The 13,906-nt window shown below is 46.5% G+C and overlaps 18 non-coding genes across 18 annotated transcripts; 15 read left to right on the top strand and 3 right to left on the bottom strand.

The window, feature by feature from the left end:
• Nucleotides 1-29: 29 nt before the first annotated feature.
• On the bottom strand, nt 30-111 carry trnas-gcu (transfer RNA serine (anticodon GCU)). The gene has a single exon. It is a non-coding gene; the product is annotated as a tRNA-Ser (tRNA).
• Nucleotides 112-601: 490 nt separating this feature from the next.
• On the top strand, nt 602-742 carry LOC141284815 (U4 spliceosomal RNA). Its single transcript, XR_012338493.1, has one exon. It is a non-coding gene; the product is annotated as a U4 spliceosomal RNA (small nuclear RNA).
• Nucleotides 743-1,715: 973 nt separating this feature from the next.
• LOC141347895 (small nucleolar RNA U3) lies at nt 1,716-1,931 on the top strand. The gene has a single exon (XR_012357439.1). It is a non-coding gene; the product is annotated as a small nucleolar RNA U3 (small nucleolar RNA).
• Nucleotides 1,932-3,162: 1,231 nt separating this feature from the next.
• On the top strand, nt 3,163-3,235 carry trnak-cuu (transfer RNA lysine (anticodon CUU)). Its single transcript has one exon. It is a non-coding gene; the product is annotated as a tRNA-Lys (tRNA).
• Nucleotides 3,236-3,426: 191 nt separating this feature from the next.
• trnan-guu (transfer RNA asparagine (anticodon GUU)) lies at nt 3,427-3,500 on the top strand. The gene has a single exon. It is a non-coding gene; the product is annotated as a tRNA-Asn (tRNA).
• Nucleotides 3,501-4,082: 582 nt separating this feature from the next.
• Nucleotides 4,083-4,221, top strand: LOC141286602 (U4 spliceosomal RNA). The gene has a single exon (XR_012339306.1). It is a non-coding gene; the product is annotated as a U4 spliceosomal RNA (small nuclear RNA).
• A 490-nt stretch (nt 4,222-4,711) lies between these two features.
• Nucleotides 4,712-4,793, bottom strand: trnas-gcu (transfer RNA serine (anticodon GCU)). The gene has a single exon. It is a non-coding gene; the product is annotated as a tRNA-Ser (tRNA).
• Nucleotides 4,794-5,283: 490 nt separating this feature from the next.
• On the top strand, nt 5,284-5,424 carry LOC141285228 (U4 spliceosomal RNA). Its single transcript, XR_012338571.1, has one exon. It is a non-coding gene; the product is annotated as a U4 spliceosomal RNA (small nuclear RNA).
• A 973-nt stretch (nt 5,425-6,397) lies between these two features.
• On the top strand, nt 6,398-6,613 carry LOC141347807 (small nucleolar RNA U3). The gene has a single exon (XR_012357431.1). It is a non-coding gene; the product is annotated as a small nucleolar RNA U3 (small nucleolar RNA).
• Nucleotides 6,614-7,843: 1,230 nt separating this feature from the next.
• trnak-cuu (transfer RNA lysine (anticodon CUU)) lies at nt 7,844-7,916 on the top strand. The gene has a single exon. It is a non-coding gene; the product is annotated as a tRNA-Lys (tRNA).
• Nucleotides 7,917-8,107: 191 nt separating this feature from the next.
• Nucleotides 8,108-8,181, top strand: trnan-guu (transfer RNA asparagine (anticodon GUU)). The gene has a single exon. It is a non-coding gene; the product is annotated as a tRNA-Asn (tRNA).
• Nucleotides 8,182-8,763: 582 nt separating this feature from the next.
• On the top strand, nt 8,764-8,902 carry LOC141286596 (U4 spliceosomal RNA). Its single transcript, XR_012339304.1, has one exon. It is a non-coding gene; the product is annotated as a U4 spliceosomal RNA (small nuclear RNA).
• A 490-nt stretch (nt 8,903-9,392) lies between these two features.
• trnas-gcu (transfer RNA serine (anticodon GCU)) lies at nt 9,393-9,474 on the bottom strand. The gene has a single exon. It is a non-coding gene; the product is annotated as a tRNA-Ser (tRNA).
• A 490-nt stretch (nt 9,475-9,964) lies between these two features.
• Nucleotides 9,965-10,105, top strand: LOC141285215 (U4 spliceosomal RNA). Its single transcript, XR_012338569.1, has one exon. It is a non-coding gene; the product is annotated as a U4 spliceosomal RNA (small nuclear RNA).
• Nucleotides 10,106-11,078: 973 nt separating this feature from the next.
• On the top strand, nt 11,079-11,294 carry LOC141347785 (small nucleolar RNA U3). Its single transcript, XR_012357429.1, has one exon. It is a non-coding gene; the product is annotated as a small nucleolar RNA U3 (small nucleolar RNA).
• Nucleotides 11,295-12,524: 1,230 nt separating this feature from the next.
• On the top strand, nt 12,525-12,597 carry trnak-cuu (transfer RNA lysine (anticodon CUU)). The gene has a single exon. It is a non-coding gene; the product is annotated as a tRNA-Lys (tRNA).
• A 191-nt stretch (nt 12,598-12,788) lies between these two features.
• On the top strand, nt 12,789-12,862 carry trnan-guu (transfer RNA asparagine (anticodon GUU)). The gene has a single exon. It is a non-coding gene; the product is annotated as a tRNA-Asn (tRNA).
• A 582-nt stretch (nt 12,863-13,444) lies between these two features.
• LOC141286589 (U4 spliceosomal RNA) lies at nt 13,445-13,583 on the top strand. Its single transcript, XR_012339303.1, has one exon. It is a non-coding gene; the product is annotated as a U4 spliceosomal RNA (small nuclear RNA).
• Nucleotides 13,584-13,906: the final 323 nt, after the last annotated feature.

The raw sequence follows: 13,906 nt of genomic DNA, 5'->3' as shown, positions 1-13,906 counted from the left end.
GACCGAGGATTACTGCTAAAGGAGCCGAACGACGAGGATGGGATTCGAACCCACGCGTGCAGAGCACAATGGATTAGCAGTCCATCGCCTTAACCACTCGGCCACCTCGTCATTTTACGTGACATTTTTTATTTAGCACTCCTGATTCAGATCATCAGTTCATTAGTAGAGAACTCAAAGAACTGAACTGAGTGTGTTAGATAAGGAGGACACACAAAAAGTTTAGCATGGGGTCCCCAGGACCCGGATTAAGGTCCAGTGCTAAAGGAACCGAACGACAAGAATGGATTCCAACCATTGCACAGAGCAAAATGGATTAGCAGTCCATCGCCTTAACCACTCGGCCACCCCGTCCCCTTGCTGACCGAGATAGGCCATGCTGCGGACCTTTTCAGCTGCTGCTGCCGTGCTTTCAGCTGGCTGTTTTGAGCACAGAGGGAATAGTGAATGAGCCGTCTTTTACACACCTCTAATCTGTTCCGTAGAAACACGGTGCAGCAACCCGTGGCAGGAGACTGTTTGTGCGGCAGTTTAAAGCTTGCTACCACCTTGTCGGTTCACATCCACGTAGGTGCAGAAAAAGGTCACGACCATCGCCTGCATTCTTTCGCAGAGGCAATATTGTAGCCTATGAGGTTTGTCCGAGGCGCGATCATTGCTGGTTGAAAACTTTACCCAATACCCCGCCAGGATGACTTGAAATACAGTTATCTTTGGCAATTTTTGCTAGTCTCTCTGGAGGCTTAGAGTTTTGTTGAGAAATATAGCCTTGTTTCGTTTAGGGTTTTTTTTCCTCGCCAAAAAAACGGTCTGCTGATGATAGTGCGCCAGAGCCAGAAGGTTTGTTGTTTTGTCAATATGTTCTCAAGACAAGTATCGTTAAACTGCAACGCAATTACAGCTCACCGTTACCCATCGTAAACATGTTGGGCCTGTCTGGTCCGGTGGCCTCTCAGTGGCGCTAAAGCTTCGAATGCGTGTCGAGCACAATGTATTAGCCTTCCACCGCCTTAACCACTGGACCACCTCGTCATCCGGCGGGGTTTCTTTATTTAACATTCCTGATTCATGTGCATGTGGATGCATTCTTCGTCTTTTGTTTCAGCCGCCGAGGGCCTGTTTTCCACTGAGGCCCTGCGCCAAACTCCCTATGAGACACAATCCAACGTTAGTAGTAACCTCCGATTACGGCCGAATGTGGATTCTGCTCGGACGACGGGGCACCGGTACATCCTTTGTAGCTTTAGCTTATTAGCCAAACGCTACACCAGTTTGCCATTTCCCATGAAATCATCCTTGATTTCCATAAGAAAGGTGCCCCAAATTGGTGGAAAATCACATCTCAACCATACGCTGTCCAAAGCATTAAACCGCCTTCACGCGGCAAAACAGAACATGTTGTTGGCCCGCACTGCTGGGTCAAACTGCGCTTCCCAAAAACAGATTGGGTCAAAACTGACAGAAGAAATCTCTAAGCCTGCTTTAAGCCCTACCCACGGGACGGGTTGACAGTCTCGCACAACGCGAGAGCCTCAGTTTCGCCTGTGTAATTTGGGGGCCAATGAAAACTGCATCCAACTAAAATTACAAACAAAATTTTAGGACTCTAATGATGTTTCAAATGTAACTTTTCTCATCTCTGTTGTTAGGTTGTAACCATCTCTGAGACTCAAAGTGTCAGAACTCGCCTAAGCTGGTTTTGCAAAATGGAGGTCAAGACTATACTTTCAGGGATCATTTCTATAGTTTCTAACTAGGAAATGTGTTTCAAAAGTGTAGTGTCTCCCAAACTACGATGATGAACTTTGATACTCTTTTCTGAGCGTGAATCGGGTGTGGAGTAATGGTTTATTTCATATGCTCCACACCATTGATGAACGTTCTGTGTGGCATTTAAGCAGCATAGACGAAGAGAGTATGGTCAGAGTGGTCTCTGAAAAATGTAAATATCAGATTAAAAATCTTATGAGTCGTTATGATTGAGATTTTTTTTTTTTTTTTTTTACATTTTTGTTGGTGGGTGTCACCATCCTTGATATTCAGAATGTCAGGATAAGATGTCAGCTGGTTCTAGCAACTTAAAGTTGCCATAAAATGCATTGAGAGAATATTTTAATTTGTTCTTTGATATCTGCATAGAAGGTATATGGCATAGGAAAGGGCAAACAATCTCCAGAAACGGTTTTACAGGACCATTTACAACCCTAGGATTTGTCCCTAGAATGAAATGCTCTGTTATTGCCTTTTTTGGAAGCTTCATGAATATTAATGAGCTCTGCTCCGATTGGCTGTTTCACAGAGCTGCTCATCTCTATAGCTGGCACATTGATAAAAATATTTATTTAATTAGGAGCTCTAGCGGCTTTTAATATGTGGTTTGTTGAATCTGCCGTTTTGTATCGCAGACATTTTAGTCTCATTACTGTGATCCATGTGCTCTGTGTAAAGTTATAATGCAGAGGGAGCGCTTCTTACCACACAAGTTCAGCTGCTTCTCGGTGATACTCTGGATCTGTAAATCATTCGCCATCATCAGCGCAGTTATTTCTCCATCATTCACCATCATCAGCACAGTCATCTCTCTGTTTATGTGGTAAGTGATATCTTTTGTACTGCAATGTAACAGGCTAGCGCTAGCATTAAGCTAACCGTGTCCCTTCAGTGGCTTGCCTTGTTTTACTGATGTACTGACATTACCGATGATTGGGCGATGCAAATGTTGGAGGCGTAACTATTAACGATCCCGGGACTGTTGCGTAACAGTCGGTGTTATGTTGGAACTGACATATAAATCTAGTGTTTGCAAAAGACCACCGAAATATAGAAGATTTATCCTTATCCTTATATAGATTTATCCTTGATTTCCATAAGAAAGGTGCCCCAAATTGGTGGAAAATCACATCTCAACCATACGCTGACCAAAGCATTGAACCGCCTTCACGCGGCAAGACAGAACATGTTGTTGGCCCGCACTGCTGGGTCAAACTGCGCTTCCCAATAACAGATTGGGTCAAAACTGACAGAAGAAAACTCTAAGCCTGCTCTAAGCACTACCCACGGGACGGCTCGACAGTCTTGCACAACGCGAGAGCCTCCGTTTCGCCTGTGTCATTTGGGAGCCGATGAAAACTGCGTCCGACCCGGTGAAGAAGACCACGACCAGCCCGGCTAGCTCAGTCGGTAGAGCATGAGACTCTTAATCTCAGGGTCGTGGGTTCGAGCCCCACGTTGGGCGGCTCTGTTGGCGCTCTTTCTTCCCAACAGGGTGGCGGGCTCCAGCGTGCCCATTCTCCGCACAGGCTAAGTGGATTTTGCGAGCTCCGGAAACATCTTTCAAAACAGCCTGTTAGTACGTGCGATTCTAATCCCTAACCCTAACCCTTGCTTTTACAACCGTGATCCCGCGGCAGCAGATGCGCAATGTCTGTCTCTGTGGCGCAATCGGTTAGTGCGTTCGGCTGTTAACCGAAAGGTTGGTGGTTCGACCCCACCCAGGGACGTGTGAAATGCCGGTGTTTTGCACGCGCGTCAGGTGTCCACTAGCGCCTATGCCATTCTTAGGGTTGCGAGGCACAGCTTTCTCAGGGCGTTTATCCTGTGCACCTTCAATAAGCTGGCTTCTTTTAAAAGAAGTCAGCGGCGGGTGTTTGGTGAACATTTTCACCAGCTCGAGTTTGCTGTGGCATGTGGATTCATTCTTTACTGATGATCTGTCTCTGGGGCTCATCTAGTTGACATGGTATCCGCTGACATTCGGCTGAAGGTGCTGATCCACCATCTGCTCTTGGTACGGACTGGATCCGGGGGACTGCAGTGACCATCTAATCGGAATACAGAATGGATATGGCGGCTACGGTGACCTCAGAATAAGAACAAACAGACTAATTTTAATGTAGATGCAAAAGTTCCATGTTGCCACAGTGTCAGATTGGAGAGGATCTGGTTTTCACAGTCTTGCGTCGATGGCCGTCTAGGTGAAGAGGTCTTCACTGATGATCTGTCTCTGGGGCTCATCCAGCTTGCTATCACCTTGTCGGATCACATCCACGTAGCTGCAAGAAAAGGTCACGACCGTCACCGGTATTCTATCGCAGAGGCAATGTTGTAGCTTGTGTGGTTTATCTGAGGTGTGATCATTGCTGGTTGTAAACTTTCCCCGATATCCCATCTGGATGATTTGAAATACAGTCAGCTTCTCAGTTTTTGCCGGTCTCTCTGGACGCTTCTTGAAAAACAAAGTTTTGCTTCGTTTTGTTAGAGTGGCTGGTTGTTGGTCCTCGTCAAAGAGGTGTCTACAGATCATAGCGTGCCGGAGCCAGAAGATTTGTTGTTTTGTCAATATGCTCTCAAGACTTCGCTGCAGGTATCATTAAACTACAGCACAATCACAGCTCACCGCTACCCATCGTAAACAGGTTGGGCCTGTCTGTTCTGGTGGGCTCTCAGTGGTGCTAAATCATCAAATGAAGAGGACGGGATTCAAACCCACACAAACCAAGGTGAGCCTAGCACAACGGATTAGCCTTGCATCGCCTTAAACACTCGACCACCCCGTCACTTTCCGTGGTCCTTTTATTTAACACTCCCGATTCAGACCATCGGCTCATTAGTAGAGCACTCAGTGAACTGAACTGAGTGTGTCAGATAAGGAAGACACAAAAAGCGCAGAGTGGGGTCCCCAGGACCGAGGATTACTGCTAAAGGAGCCGAACGACGAGGATGGGATTCGAACCCACGCGTGCAGAGCACAATGGATTAGCAGTCCATCGCCTTAACCACTCGGCCACCTCGTCATTTTACGTGACATTTTTTATTTAGCACTCCTGATTCAGATCATCAGTTCATTAGTAGAGAACTCAAAGAACTGAACTGAGTGTGTTAGATAAGGAGGACACACAAAAAGTTTAGCATGGGGTCCCCAGGACCCGGATTAAGGTCCAGTGCTAAAGGAACCGAACGACAAGAATGGATTCCAACCATTGCACAGAGCAAAATGGATTAGCAGTCCATCGCCTTAACCACTCGGCCACCCCGTCCCCTTGCTGACCGAGATAGGCCATGCTGCGGACCTTTTCAGCTGCTGCTGCCGTGCTTTCAGCTGGCTGTTTTGAGCACAGAGGGAATAGTGAATGAGCCGTCTTTTACACACCTCTAATCTGTTCCGTAGAAACACGGTGCAGCAACCCGTGGCAGGAGACTGTTTGTGCGGCAGTTTAAAGCTTGCTCCCACCTTGTCGGTTCACATCCACGTAGGTGCAGAAAAAGGTCACGACCGTCGCCTGCATTCTTTCGCAGAGGCAATATTGTAGCCTATGAGGTTTGTCCGAGGCGCGATCATTGCTGGTTGAAAACTTTACCCAATACCCCGCCAGGATGACTTGAAATACAGTTATCTTTGGCAGTTTTTGCTAGTCTCTCTGGAGGCTTAGAGTTTTGTTGAGAAATATAGCCTTGTTTCGTTTAGGGTTTTTTTTCCTCGCCAAAAAAACGGTCTGCTGATGATAGTGCGCCAGAGCCAGAAGGTTTGTTGTTTTGTCAATATGTTCTCAAGACAAGTATCGTTAAACTGCAACGCAATTACAGCTCACCGTTACCCATCGTAAACATGTTGGGCCTGTCTGGTCCGGTGGCCTCTCAGTGGCGCTAAAGCTTCGAATGCGTGTCGAGCACAATGTATTAGCCTTCCACCGCCTTAACCACTGGACCACCTCGTCATCCGGCGGGGTTTCTTTATTTAACATTCCTGATTCATGTGCATGTGGATGCATTCTTCGTCTTTTGTTTCAGCCGCCGAGGGCCTGTTTTCCACTGAGGCCCTGCGCCAAACTCCCTATGAGACACAATCCAACGTTAGTAGTAACCTCCGATTACGGCCGAATGTGGATTCTGCTCGGACGACGGGGCACCGGTACATCCTTTGTAGCTTTAGCTTATTAGCCAAACGCTACACCAGTTTGCCATTTCCCATGAAATCATCCTTGATTTCCATAAGAAAGGTGCCCCAAATTGGTGGAAAATCACATCTCAACCATACGCTGTCCAAAGCATTAAACCGCCTTCACGCGGCAAAACAGAACATGTTGTTGGCCCGCACTGCTGGGTCAAACTGCGCTTCCCAAAAACAGATTGGGTCAAAACTGACAGAAGAAATCTCTAAGCCTGCTTTAAGCCCTACCCACGGGACGGGTTGACAGTCTCGCACAACGCGAGAGCCTCAGTTTCGCCTGTGTAATTTGGGGGCCAATGAAAACTGCATCCAACTAAAATTACAAACAAAATTTTAGGACTCTAATGATGTTTCAAATGTAACTTTTCTCATCTCTGTTGTTAGGTTGTAACCATCTCTGAGACTCAAAGTGTCAGAACTCGCCTAAGCTGGTTTTGCAAAATGGAGGTCAAGACTATACTTTCAGGGATCATTTCTATAGTTTCTAACTAGGAAATGTGTTTCAAAAGTGTAGTGTCTCCCAAACTACGATGATGAGCGTTGATACTCTTTTCTGAGCGTGAATCGGGTGTGGAGTAATGGTTTATTTCATATGCTCCACACCATTGATGAACGTTCTGTGTGGCATTTAAGCAGCATAGACGAAGAGAGTATGGTCAGAGTGGTCTCTGAAAAATGTAAATATCAGATTAAAAATCTTATGAGTCGTTATGATTGAGATTTTTTTTTTTTTTTTTTACATTTTTGTTGGTGGGTGTCACCATCCTTGATATTCAGAATGTCAGGATAAGATGTCAGCTGGTTCTATCAACTTAAAGTTGCCATAAAATGCATTGAGAGAATATTTTAATTTGTTCTTTGATATCTGCATAGAAGGTATATGGCATAGGAAAGGGCAAACAATCTCCAGAAACGGTTTTACAGGACCATTTACAACCCTAGGATTTGTCCCTAGAATGAAATGCTCTGTTATTGCCTTTTTTGGAAGCTTCATGAATATTAATGAGCTCTGCTCCGATTGGCTGTTTCACAGAGCTGCTCATCTCTATAGCTGGCACATTGATAAAAATATTTATTTAATTAGGAGCTCTAGCGGCTTTTAATATGTGGTTTGTTGAATCTGCCGTTTTGTATCGCAGACATTTTAGTCTCATTACTGTGATCCATGTGCTCTGTGTAAAGTTATAATGCAGAGGGAGCGCTTCTTACCACACAAGTTCAGCTGCTTCTCGGTGATACTCTGGATCTGTAAATCATTCGCCATCATCAGCGCAGTTATTTCTCCATCATTCACCATCATCAGCACAGTCATCTCTCTGTTTATGTGGTAAGTGATATCTTTTGTACTGCAATGTAACAGGCTAGCGCTAGCATTAAGCTAACCGTGTCCCTTCAGTGGCTTGCCTTGTTTTACTGATGTACTGACGTTACCGATGATTGGGCGATGCAAATGTTGGAGGCGTAACTATTAACGATCCCGGGACTGTTGCGTAACAGTCGGTGTTATGTTGGAACTGACATATAAATCTAGTGTTTGCAAAAGACCACCGAAATATAGAAGATTTATCCTTATCCTTATATAGATTTATCCTTGATTTCCATAAGAAAGGTGCCCCAAATTGGTGGAAAATCACATCTCAACCATACGCTGACCAAAGCATTGAACCGCCTTCACGCGGCAAGACAGAACATGTTGTTGGCCCGCACTGCTGGGTCAAACTGCGCTTCCCAATAACAGATTGGGTCAAAACTGACAGAAGAAAACTCTAAGCCTGCTCTAAGCACTACCCACGGGACGGCTCGACAGTCTTGCACAACGCGAGAGCCTCCGTTTCGCCTGTGTCATTTGGGAGCCGATGAAAACTGCGTCCGACCCGGTGAAGGAGACCACGACCAGCCCGGCTAGCTCAGTCGGTAGAGCATGAGACTCTTAATCTCAGGGTCGTGGGTTCGAGCCCCACGTTGGGCGGCTCTGTTGGCGCTCTTTCTTCCCAACAGGGTGGCGGGCTCCAGCGTGCCCATTCTCCGCACAGGCTAAGTGGATTTTGCGAGCTCCGGAAACATCTTTCAAAACAGCCTGTTAGTACGTGCGATTCTAATCCCTAACCCTAACCCTTGCTTTTACAACCGTGATCCCGCGGCAGCAGATGCGCAATGTCTGTCTCTGTGGCGCAATCGGTTAGCGCGTTCGGCTGTTAACCGAAAGGTTGGTGGTTCGACCCCACCCAGGGACGTGTGAAATGCCGGTGTTTTGCACGCGCGTCAGGTGTCCACTAGCGCCTATGCCATTCTTAGGGTTGCGAGGCACAGCTTTCTCAGGGCGTTTATCCTGTGCACCTTCAATAAGCTGGCTTCTTTTAAAAGAAGTCAGCGGCGGGTGTTTGGTGAACATTTTCACCAGCTCGAGTTTGCTGTGGCATGTGGATTCATTCTTTACTGATGATCTGTCTCTGGGGCTCATCTAGTTGACATGGTATCCGCTGACATTCGGCTGAAGGTGCTGATCCACCATCTGCTCTTGGTACGGACTGGATCCGGGGGACTGCAGTGACCATCTAATCGGAATACAGAATGGATATGGCGGCTACGGTGACCTCAGAATAAGAACAAACAGACTAATTTTAATGTAGATGCAAAAGTTCCATGTTGCCACAGTGTCAGATTGGAGAGGATCTGGTTTTCACAGTCTTGCGTCGATGGCCGTCTAGGTGAAGAGGTCTTCACTGATGATCTGTCTCTGGGGCTCATCCAGCTTGCTATCACCTTGTCGGATCACATCCACGTAGCTGCAAGAAAAGGTCACGACCGTCACCGGTATTCTATCGCAGAGGCAATGTTGTAGCTTGTGTGGTTTATCTGAGGTGTGATCATTGCTGGTTGTAAACTTTCCCCGATATCCCATCTGGATGATTTGAAATACAGTCAGCTTCTCAGTTTTTGCCGGTCTCTCTGGACGCTTCTTGAAAAACAAAGTTTTGCTTCGTTTTGTTAGAGTGGCTGGTTGTTGGTCCTCGTCAAAGAGGTGTCTACAGATCATAGCGTGCCGGAGCCAGAAGATTTGTTGTTTTGTCAATATGCTCTCAAGACTTCGCTGCAGGTATCATTAAACTACAGCACAATCACAGCTCACCGCTACCCATCGTAAACAGGTTGGGCCTGTCTGTTCTGGTGGGCTCTCAGTGGTGCTAAATCATCAAATGAAGAGGACGGGATTCAAACCCACACAAACCAAGGTGAGCCTAGCACAACGGATTAGCCTTGCATCGCCTTAAACACTCGACCACCCCGTCACTTTCCGTGGTCCTTTTATTTAACACTCCCGATTCAGACCATCGGCTCATTAGTAGAGCACTCAGTGAACTGAACTGAGTGTGTCAGATAAGGAAGACACAAAAAGCGCAGAGTGGGGTCCCCAGGACCGAGGATTACTGCTAAAGGAGCCGAACGACGAGGATGGGATTCGAACCCACGCGTGCAGAGCACAATGGATTAGCAGTCCATCGCCTTAACCACTCGGCCACCTCGTCATTTTACGTGACATTTTTTATTTAGCACTCCTGATTCAGATCATCAGTTCATTAGTAGAGAACTCAAAGAACTGAACTGAGTGTGTTAGATAAGGAGGACACACAAAAAGTTTAGCATGGGGTCCCCAGGACCCGGATTAAGGTCCAGTGCTAAAGGAACCGAACGACAAGAATGGATTCCAACCATTGCACAGAGCAAAATGGATTAGCAGTCCATCGCCTTAACCACTCGGCCACCCCGTCCCCTTGCTGACCGAGATAGGCCATGCTGCGGACCTTTTCAGCTGCTGCTGCCGTGCTTTCAGCTGGCTGTTTTGAGCACAGAGGGAATAGTGAATGAGCCGTCTTTTACACACCTCTAATCTGTTCCGTAGAAACACGGTGCAGCAACCCGTGGCAGGAGACTGTTTGTGCGGCAGTTTAAAGCTTGCTACCACCTTGTCGGTTCACATCCACGTAGGTGCAGAAAAAGGTCACGACCGTCGCCTGCATTCTTTCGCAGAGGCAATATTGTAGCCTATGAGGTTTGTCCGAGGCGCGATCATTGCTGGTTGAAAACTTTACCCAATACCCCGCCAGGATGACTTGAAATACAGTTATCTTTGGCAGTTTTTGCTAGTCTCTCTGGAGGCTTAGAGTTTTGTTGAGAAATATAGCCTTGTTTCGTTTAGGGTTTTTTTTCCTCGCCAAAAAAACGGTCTGCTGATGATAGTGCGCCAGAGCCAGAAGGTTTGTTGTTTTGTCAATATGTTCTCAAGACAAGTATCGTTAAACTGCAACGCAATTACAGCTCACCGTTACCCATCGTAAACATGTTGGGCCTGTCTGGTCCGGTGGCCTCTCAGTGGCGCTAAAGCTTCGAATGCGTGTCGAGCACAATGTATTAGCCTTCCACCGCCTTAACCACTGGACCACCTCGTCATCCGGCGGGGTTTCTTTATTTAACATTCCTGATTCATGTGCATGTGGATGCATTCTTCGTCTTTTGTTTCAGCCGCCGAGGGCCTGTTTTCCACTGAGGCCCTGCGCCAAACTCCCTATGAGACACAATCCAACGTTAGTAGTAACCTCCGATTACGGCCGAATGTGGATTCTGCTCGGACGACGGGGCACCGGTACATCCTTTGTAGCTTTAGCTTATTAGCCAAACGCTACACCAGTTTGCCATTTCCCATGAAATCATCCTTGATTTCCATAAGAAAGGTGCCCCAAATTGGTGGAAAATCACATCTCAACCATACGCTGTCCAAAGCATTAAACCGCCTTCACGCGGCAAAACAGAACATGTTGTTGGCCCGCACTGCTGGGTCAAACTGCGCTTCCCAAAAACAGATTGGGTCAAAACTGACAGAAGAAATCTCTAAGCCTGCTTTAAGCCCTACCCACGGGACGGGTTGACAGTCTCGCACAACGCGAGAGCCTCAGTTTCGCCTGTGTAATTTGGGGGCCAATGAAAACTGCATCCAACTAAAATTACAAACAAAATTTTAGGACTCTAATGATGTTTCAAATGTAACTTTTCTCATCTCTGTTGTTAGGTTGTAACCATCTCTGAGACTCAAAGTGTCAGAACTCGCCTAAGCTGGTTTTGCAAAATGGAGGTCAAGACTATACTTTCAGGGATCATTTCTATAGTTTCTAACTAGGAAATGTGTTTCAAAAGTGTAGTGTCTCCCAAACTACGATGATGAGCGTTGATACTCTTTTCTGAGCGTGAATCGGGTGTGGAGTAATGGTTTATTTCATATGCTCCACACCATTGATGAACGTTCTGTGTGGCATTTAAGCAGCATAGACGAAGAGAGTATGGTCAGAGTGGTCTCTGAAAAATGTAAATATCAGATTAAAAATCTCATGAGTCGTTATGATTGAGATTTTTTTTTTTTTTTTTTACATTTTTGTTGGTGGGTGTCACCATCCTTGATATTCAGAATGTCAGGATAAGATGTCAGCTGGTTCTATCAACTTAAAGTTGCCATAAAATGCATTGAGAGAATATTTTAATTTGTTCTTTGATATCTGCATAGAAGGTATATGGCATAGGAAAGGGCAAACAATCTCCAGAAACGGTTTTACAGGACCATTTACAACCCTAGGATTTGTCCCTAGAATGAAATGCTCTGTTATTGCCTTTTTTGGAAGCTTCATGAATATTAATGAGCTCTGCTCCGATTGGCTGTTTCACAGAGCTGCTCATCTCTATAGCTGGCACATTGATAAAAATATTTATTTAATTAGGAGCTCTAGCGGCTTTTAATATGTGGTTTGTTGAATCTGCCGTTTTGTATCGCAGACATTTTAGTCTCATTACTGTGATCCATGTGCTCTGTGTAAAGTTATAATGCAGAGGGAGCGCTTCTTACCACACAAGTTCAGCTGCTTCTCGGTGATACTCTGGATCTGTAAATCATTCGCCATCATCAGCGCAGTTATTTCTCCATCATTCACCATCATCAGCACAGTCATCTCTCTGTTTATGTGGTAAGTGATATCTTTTGTACTGCAATGTAACAGGCTAGCGCTAGCATTAAGCTAACCGTGTCCCTTCAGTGGCTTGCCTTGTTTTACTGATGTACTGACGTTACCGATGATTGGGCGATGCAAATGTTGGAGGCGTAACTATTAACGATCCCGGGACTGTTGCGTAACAGTCGGTGTTATGTTGGAACTGACATATAAATCTAGTGTTTGCAAAAGACCACCGAAATATAGAAGATTTATCCTTATCCTTATATAGATTTATCCTTGATTTCCATAAGAAAGGTGCCCCAAATTGGTGGAAAATCACATCTCAACCATACGCTGACCAAAGCATTGAACCGCCTTCACGCGGCAAGACAGAACATGTTGTTGGCCCGCACTGCTGGGTCAAACTGCGCTTCCCAATAACAGATTGGGTCAAAACTGACAGAAGAAAACTCTAAGCCTGCTCTAAGCACTACCCACGGGACGGCTCGACAGTCTTGCACAACGCGAGAGCCTCCGTTTCGCCTGTGTCATTTGGGAGCCGATGAAAACTGCGTCCGACCCGGTGAAGGAGACCACGACCAGCCCGGCTAGCTCAGTCGGTAGAGCATGAGACTCTTAATCTCAGGGTCGTGGGTTCGAGCCCCACGTTGGGCGGCTCTGTTGGCGCTCTTTCTTCCCAACAGGGTGGCGGGCTCCAGCGTGCCCATTCTCCGCACAGGCTAAGTGGATTTTGCGAGCTCCGGAAACATCTTTCAAAACAGCCTGTTAGTACGTGCGATTCTAATCCCTAACCCTAACCCTTGCTTTTACAACCGTGATCCCGCGGCAGCAGATGCGCAATGTCTGTCTCTGTGGCGCAATCGGTTAGCGCGTTCGGCTGTTAACCGAAAGGTTGGTGGTTCGAGCCCACCCAGGGACGTGTGAAATGCCGGTGTTTTGCACGCGCGTCAGGTGTCCACTAGCGCCTATGCCATTCTTAGGGTTGCGAGGCACAGCTTTCTCAGGGCGTTTATCCTGTGCACCTTCAATAAGCTGGCTTCTTTTAAAAGAAGTCAGCGGCGGGTGTTTGGTGAACATTTTCACCAGCTCGAGTTTGCTGTGGCATGTGGATTCATTCTTTACTGATGATCTGTCTCTGGGGCTCATCTAGTTGACATGGTATCCGCTGACATTCGGCTGAAGGTGCTGATCCACCATCTGCTCTTGGTACGGACTGGATCCGGGGGACTGCAGTGACCATCTAATCGGAATACAGAATGGATATGGCGGCTACGGTGACCTCAGAATAAGAACAAACAGACTAATTTTAATGTAGATGCAAAAGTTCCATGTTGCCACAGTGTCAGATTGGAGAGGATCTGGTTTTCACAGTCTTGCGTCGATGGCCGTCTAGGTGAAGAGGTCTTCACTGATGATCTGTCTCTGGGGCTCATCCAGCTTGCTATCACCTTGTCGGATCACATCCACGTAGCTGCAAGAAAAGGTCACGACCGTCACCGGTATTCTATCGCAGAGGCAATGTTGTAGCTTGTGTGGTTTATCTGAGGTGTGATCATTGCTGGTTGTAAACTTTCCCCGATATCCCATCTGGATGATTTGAAATACAGTCAGCTTCTCAGTTTTTGCCGGTCTCTCTGGACGCTTCTTGAAAAACAAAGTTTTGCTTCGTTTTGTTAGAGTGGCTGGTTGTTGGTCCTCGTCAAAGAGGTGTCTACAGATCATAGCGTGCCGGAGCCAGAAGATTTGTTGTTTTTTCAATATGCTCTCAAGACTTCGCTGCAGGTATCATTAAACTACAGCACAATCACAGCTCACCGCTACCCATCGTAAACAGGTTGGGCCTGTCTGTTCTGGTGGGCTCTCAGTGGTGCTAAATCATCAAATGAAGAGGACAGGATTCAAACCCACACAAACCAAGGTGAGCCTAGCACAACGGATTAGCCTTGCATCGCCTTAACCACTC

This window comes from Garra rufa, chromosome 1, assembly GCF_049309525.1.
Source record: "Garra rufa chromosome 1, GarRuf1.0, whole genome shotgun sequence".
Lineage (NCBI taxonomy): Eukaryota > Metazoa > Chordata > Actinopteri > Cypriniformes > Cyprinidae > Garra > Garra rufa.
The sequence above is the reverse complement of the archived record's forward strand: the minus strand, read 5'-3'. Positions and strand labels throughout refer to the sequence as shown.